The sequence below is a fragment of the Aegilops tauschii genome, chromosome 7 (assembly GCF_002575655.3).
Source record: "Aegilops tauschii subsp. strangulata cultivar AL8/78 chromosome 7, Aet v6.0, whole genome shotgun sequence".
NCBI lineage: Eukaryota > Viridiplantae > Streptophyta > Magnoliopsida > Poales > Poaceae > Aegilops > Aegilops tauschii.
In genome coordinates this window covers 118,952,156-118,959,236 of record NC_053041.3, presented here as the reverse complement: position 1 = coordinate 118,959,236, position 7,081 = coordinate 118,952,156, and positions in this window count along the sequence as shown.

Here is a 7,081-nt window from a genome sequence, read left to right as displayed (position 1 = left end):
TCACCATAGGTATCATGTAAAGTATATAAGTATATACCTGTGATCACCTCCCGAGTGATCACGGCCCGATAGTATAGCAAGGCAGACGGACAAGAATGTAGGGCCACAGATGGAATACTAGCATCCTATACTAAGCATGTAGGAATGCAGGTAAGGTAACAACAGTAGTAGCAAGGACAGGCTATGCATCAGGATAGGTTTAACGGAAAGCAGTAACATGCTACACTACTCTAATGCAAGCAGTATAGAGAAGAATAGGCGATATCTGGTGATCAAGGGGGGGGGGGGCTTGCCTGGAAGCTCAGCCGAGAAGGAGGGGTCGTCAACACCGTAGTCGTACTGGGTAGCAGCGGCGTCGGTCTCGGTGTCTAGCGAGAGAAGAGGGGGGAGAAACAATAAATACAATGCAAACAAATGCATGACGATGCATGACATGACAAAGCGTGATGCTAGGCGTGCCCAATCGCGGTAGTAGGTGATACCGGCGAAAGGGGGAAACATCCGAGAAAGTATTCCCGGTGTTTCGCATTTTCGGACAGATGAACCGGAGGGGGAAAGTTGTGAGTTCGATAGATTAGGGATGTGTGGCGGACGAACGGGCTGCGTATTCGGGTTCGTCTCGTCGTTCTGAGCAACTTTCATGTACAAAGTATTTTGATCCGAGCTACGGTTTATTTAATATGATTTTCTAAAGTTTAAAAATTATTTTTAGAATTTATCTAATTAATTTAATCCAACATTATCCAGAACAGTGTTTGCTGACGTCATCATGACGTCAGCAGTCAACAGAGGTGTTGACTGGTCAAACTGACGTGTGGGTCAAGTGGGACCCACCTGTCATACACTGTTAGGTTAATTAGGGTTTTGGTTAAACTAATTACTATTTAATTAAACTAACAAGTTAATTAGATTAATTAAACCGGATTAATTAACTTAATTAATTTACTAATTAATTAATTAATTATTTTTATTAATTCATTTTTTTATTTTTATATAAAAAAACGTTCTGGGCGCGGGGCCCGTCGTCCAGTGGCACAGAGGCCATAGTGGGCTATTGGTGCGGGCGGTTACGGGCGCCAACCGCGGGGCGCCGGCGGGGCGCGGCCTGGGGCCAAGCGGCACCGGGCGAGCGGAGGCACGGGGCATGGCGGAGGACGGCGAGGGCGGGGCAGTTGGGGGCGTAGCCGCCGGCCCAAGCAGCAGCAGAGGCGGCGGCGACGTCAGGCGGGTGGCGCGGCACAGCGGAGCAGCATCGCGCGCGGCAGAGCGGCAGAGGCGGGACGGAGCGAGGCCCGGGACGCGATGAGGGAGGAAGGCCGGGGCGCACGAGGCCATGGCGGTGCAGCGCGTGGTCGGCGATGGCCGGCTGCGGCCACAACGGGCGCGCTCGCAGACGAGGCGGGGTCAGGCCAGCACGGGCCGGCCGGAGCCGCGAGCGGCAGCGGGCGCAGCCCCGCGTGGGCGGGCGTGCGGTAGGACGACAGCAGGGGGGCACGAGGCGCGGGGGAGGAAGAGAGAAGGATCGGCGCGTGCTCACGGGGCCGGTAGGGGTTCGGGCAGCGGTGTTCGGGGAAGAGGTCAGAGATGAAGCGGCGGAGAGGAAGCAGGCCGGCGAGGGAGGTCCGGTGAGGTCCAGGCGGGGGGCGCCGGCGTGGTGGCGACGGGAACCGGCGGTGGCGTCAGTGGCGTCTTGCCCCGATCCAATCTGGACCGGGGGAGGGGGAGAGTAGGACGAGTGGGGGTGAGTGGGGGTTAGGGTTTCGGTACCCTGGGGAGTGGGGGGGATAAGGAGGAGTGGGGGAAGTGGCCGGCTGGGCCGGCCCATTCGGGCGGCTCGGGTCCGCGTGGATGGCCAGCTGGGCCAAAAGGCCCAGTGGGGGAGGGGCTTTTTTTTCTTCTGTTTTTTTGGTTTGTCTTTTTCTTTTAATTATTTCTCTTCCTTTTCTGTTTTATTTAATTTAGGGCATTTAAGTATTTTATAAAATTGTGTCTTCTACCCCATAATCACCTTTGCCATATTTGGCACTGTCCGAACATTTTTGTTTCAACCTTTGAAAACTTTTGTTGTTTGACATATTTTGAATTTGACTTTTGAACGGGTTTTGAACTAACGAGAGATTAGCAACAGTAATGGAGCTGACGTGGCATCATTAGCAGAGTTTTACTGTAGCTTAATTATCCGGGCGTTACAATCTCGCATTGTGTGAGGGCGTGAGGAGAATACGGTGGCCCTAGTGGCTTCTTGGGGAGCATTGTGCCTCCACACCGCTCCAACGGAGACGTACTTCCCCTCAAAAGGAAGGAACTTCGGTAACACATCCTCGTCTTCACCGGCTCCACTCTTGGTTATCTCGTCCCTTTACTTTTGCAAGCTTACTTGTGTTACTTCCCTTGCTTGCTTGTGTGCTTGTTGTTGTTGCATCATATAGGTTGCTCACCTAGTTGCATATCTAGACAACCTACCTTGATGCAAAGTTTAAATTGGTAAAGAAAAGCTAAAAATTGTTAGTTGCCTATTCACCCCCCTCTAGTCAACTATATCGATCCTTTCAATTGGTATCAGAGCCTCGTCTCTTTATTAAGGACTTTACCGTCCGAAGAGTATGGTTGACGCCGTAGACGGTGAGGAGGAGCACTCTGGTGCGAATCCGGTCTCGTGTACGGGAGATGGGGAAACCGCGGTCTCTCGTGAGGAATTCAACGTGGCGTTGGACACATTGAAAACCTCCATGACGACCAAGGTCGAAAGCATGCTTAATAAATTCTTAGAAGGGCTTAAACTTTCTACCGCACCGTTGAAAGTGGGTGATCCCGCTAACATGGTGACGGATGCTACCTCCGACAAGGGGGAAGCTACTAGCGAGAAAGCTCCTTCTTCTAGTGGTAAAAATGGCACCGGCATCTTTGCCCATGTGGAACCTCCACTTGTCTATGGTGGACCGCTTCCTTCCACTCACTTGAATCATGCCGGCCCGGCCCCTAAGATTGAGAAGAATGTGGATTTTGATTCTTGGGTCTATCGCTTTAAGCGTCATTTAAATCATGTGAACACTAACCTTTGGAGAATCATTGAAGAAGGTTTCTATCCGCATGACCGAAGCAACTTCACTCCTAGAGAAGCCGTGGATAATCAATTCAATGAGAATGCTCTCTTCATCATCCAACAAGCAATCCCCCCCGAAGATCTTCCTCATCTTAGGCCTTACTCCATGGCCAAAGATGCTTGGCACCAAGTGGTTTCCCTCTATCGGGGAAGCGCAAGCATTCAACGCTCCAACTATGAAGTGGTGCAAGATGAAGCCGATGAGTTTGCAATGAAAGAAGATGAAGAACCTCGTGAGCTTTATCGGAGGGTAACCAAACTCGCGGTCTCTCTCTGAGATCATGTAAGTAAGGACACGGATGACAATTGGATCAAGCGCAAATTCCTCAAGGCAATGATGCCCTACCACAAAGCCATGTCCTCCGTCATTCGTCAAAGTCCGGACTTCCACACCTTGTCCTCGAGTGAAGTGTTGGATGAGTTCATTGCTATGAGCATATTGGACAAGACCGCCGATAATGTGGTACTACGCTCTCAAAGAGTAAAGAAGCCCAACCTTGCTCTAAAGGCCAAGGTTAGTATGGAGTAAGAGGATGAAGAGGAAGAAGAGGAGAGCAACCTCGAAGATACGAAGTATGCCTATCATGAACACATGGCTCTTGCTTCAAGGCAATTTTGGAGCAAGAAGAACTCAAGGCCCAACTTCAACAAGAACAATTCAAGTGGCACAAAGGGCAAGCAACGAGTGAGGACTTGCTTTAACTATGGCAATGTGAGCCACTTTGTTGCGGAGTGCCCCTATGAGAAGAGGGAAGACAATGGTGGCAAGCTCATCCGAAAGGACAAGGCCAAGTCTTTCCCCAACAAGAGCAACTTCACCAAGAAGACTCCTCCCAAGGCATTGGTGGTACAAGAAGAGTACAATGAGGATGATGATGATGAAGATGGTGAGTCGATGGCCATGGCCTCTGTTGCCATTGCGACGACTCCACGGGTGTCTCTCTTCGATTCACCCAATGAGAGCATCACCGCCAAGTGCCTCATGGCTAAAGCCACCAACAAGGTAACCCCCAACATCAAAACTACCATCATTAATCATCCTTCTTTGACGGATTGCATTGATGAACATGGGGAATCTAATGTGGAGGAGAATGAGTTTGAGTCCTTTATGGGTAAACTCAAGGGTAAATCCAAGAAGCACTTTGTTGCTCTCTTGGAACAACTTGGTGAAGCCAATGACATGATCGAGGCTCACGAAGATACCATCTCTAAGATGGAGGGGCATAGTCGAGACTATGCCGATGAGATTTTGGATCTTTCCAATGCTCTTGAGGAAGAGCGTGGTCTTCGTTTGGCTCTTGAGGAGTCACACAACGATGATCATGCTAAGTTAAAGAAAGATCTCGATCATGCGCTTGTTGTTTCTCGTGTGCTAAACTCCGAGAAGGCAAAGCTTGGGGTTGATCTTGCTAGACTCAAAGAGGAGTTTGACATTCTCGACAAGGCTCACAAATTCTTGAAGGGTGTTCATGCTAGCCTCAAGGAGTCTCATGATCACTCCAAGTGAAGCTAACCAAGGAGAAAGCCACCTTTCCTCATATGGTGTTAATTGATAATGCAAATGCTACTAACCCTTGTTGTGAGCATGTGCATCTTGTTGAGGAGAATGCTAAGTTGAAGGAGCAACTTGAGAAAGGCCTTGTGTCATGCATACAAGGTGAGAAGAACCTCAACGACCTTTTGAGCAATCAAAAGGAAGTTGTGGCCAAGGAAGGGATTGGGTTCGCATCCAAGCCCAAGAACAAGAAGAAGAATGACAAGACCAAACGACCTCCTCCTCTCAAGCAAACTTTTGTGAAGGAGGGAGAGGGTGCTTCCAAGGAGAAGAAGAACAATGCGAAGGGTGGCGGTGTCAAGAAGGGCAATGCCACCCCTCCCAACAAAGCCGGCGACTTTAATCCTTCCTATGTGTTATGTCGTGCTAGTGATGGGCATGTTTATGCCAAATTTGTTGGTTCTCCTCATGAGTATATTGAATGGTCTATTTGGGTTCCTAAGACCATTGTTACTAACATCAAAGGACCCATTACAAAATGGGTACCTAAAACCAAGCATTGATCTCTTGTAGGTGTTTGCTTCCGGTGGAGGATCATGGTTGCTCGATAGTGGAGCTACAAATCATATGACCGGAAGCAAGGACTTGGTGGTGGACGTGCACAAGATTCCATCTATGCCCACCAATGTCGAGTGGGGCGATGCCTCATCTTCTAAGGTATTGGGACTAGGCAAGGTTGTCATTTCTCATGATCTCACGATCGAGAAGGTCATGCTTGTTGAGTCCCTTGCATACAATTTACTTTTCGTTCGTCAACTTGCAATCATGGGCTTTGCTACTTTCTTTGATATTGATACCGTGGCCCTCTTGTGGAGCAAGACTCTTAAAGTAGCCTTTGTTGGGCATGTCGAGAATGGTCTATATGTGATTAACTTTTCGGAGCGACCCACTAAGACCGCGACATGCCTAATGGCTGAAGTTGACATGGGATGGCTTTGGCATCGCCGTTTAGCCCATGTCAATATGAGATCTTTGCAAAGTCTTCTCAAGGGGGGCCATGTCCGTGGACTAATGAATGTTAGTTTTGCTAAAGATCATGCTTGCAGTGCTTGTATCGAAGGAAAGCTACATGAGAAGGCTCACCCTCCCACGACTATCATTTACTCGAAGAGGCGTTTGGAGCTCCTTCATTTGGATCTCTTTGGGCCTCCATCCTTTGATAGTCTTGGGGGTAGGAAGTATTGCTTGGTGATTGTGGATGACTATTCAGGATACACTTGGGTGTATTTCTTCAAGAGGAAGAGCGAGACCCAACAAACCATCATTGACTTTGCAAATGAAGCACAACGTCAACACAATGCAAAGATCTTGACAATAAGAAGTGACAACGGCACCGAGTTCAAGAACTACACCTTGGATGAGTTTCTTAGTGATGAGGGGATCAAGCATCAATATTCCGCGCCTTACACCCCTCAACAAAATGGTGTTGCGGAGAGGAAGAACCGGACGTTGATGGATGCGGCACGGACCATGATGGCGGAGTTCAAGTCTCCATACAACTTTTGGGCCGAAGCCATCAACACCGCGTGTCATGCATCAAATCGGCTCTACCTCCACAAGGGCTTGAACAAGACTCCATATGAGATTCTCACCGGTAACAAGCCCAACCTCAAGTACTTTCGGGTGTTTGGGTGTAAGTGTTTCATTCTCAAGAAAGGTGTTCGTTTGTCTAAATTTGAGGCTAGAGCTTATGAGGGCATATTTGCTGGTTATGCTACAAACTCTCATGCTTACCGTGTCCTCAATAAATCCACGGGACTTATTGAGGAGACGTGTAACGTGGAGTTTGATGAGAATAACGGCTCCCAAGTGGAGCAAAGTGGCACTTGTGATGTAGGTGATGAAATTCCTCCTCAAGCAATAAGAAGAATGGGTGTTGGCTTTATCCTACCCATTGAGGAACCCCTTGTGGCCGAAGGAGAAGGACAATGCTCCACTCAAGTGGAGCCATCACCAACCCAAGGCCCACACGCTTCCGAAGAACAAAGTGAAGGCCCTCAACCTCATGAACAAGACCAAGGGCAAGATCATCCTCAAGACGGTGTTGACACACCAAGTGATGCCCAAGGTCAAGTTCTCCCCTCCGAGCAAGTTCAAGATCAAGAACAAGCTCAAGACGGCGCTCAAGATGATCAAGTGACCGCTCCTCAACTCACCACCGAGGAGGAATTGGAGCTTCGTGCCGCCAAGATTGCATCCAAGCTCTCCACCAAGGGTCATCTCATGAAAAATGTGCTTGGAAGCATTCAAAAGGGGGTAAGCACTAGTAGACAATTGGCAAACTATTGTGAACATCACGCGTTTGTCTCTTGTGTTGAACCCCAAAAGGTATATGAAGCACTCGAAGATCCGGATTGCCTTAATGCCATGCATGAAGAACTCAACAACTTCGAGTACAACAAGGTGTGGAGATTGGTGCCAAG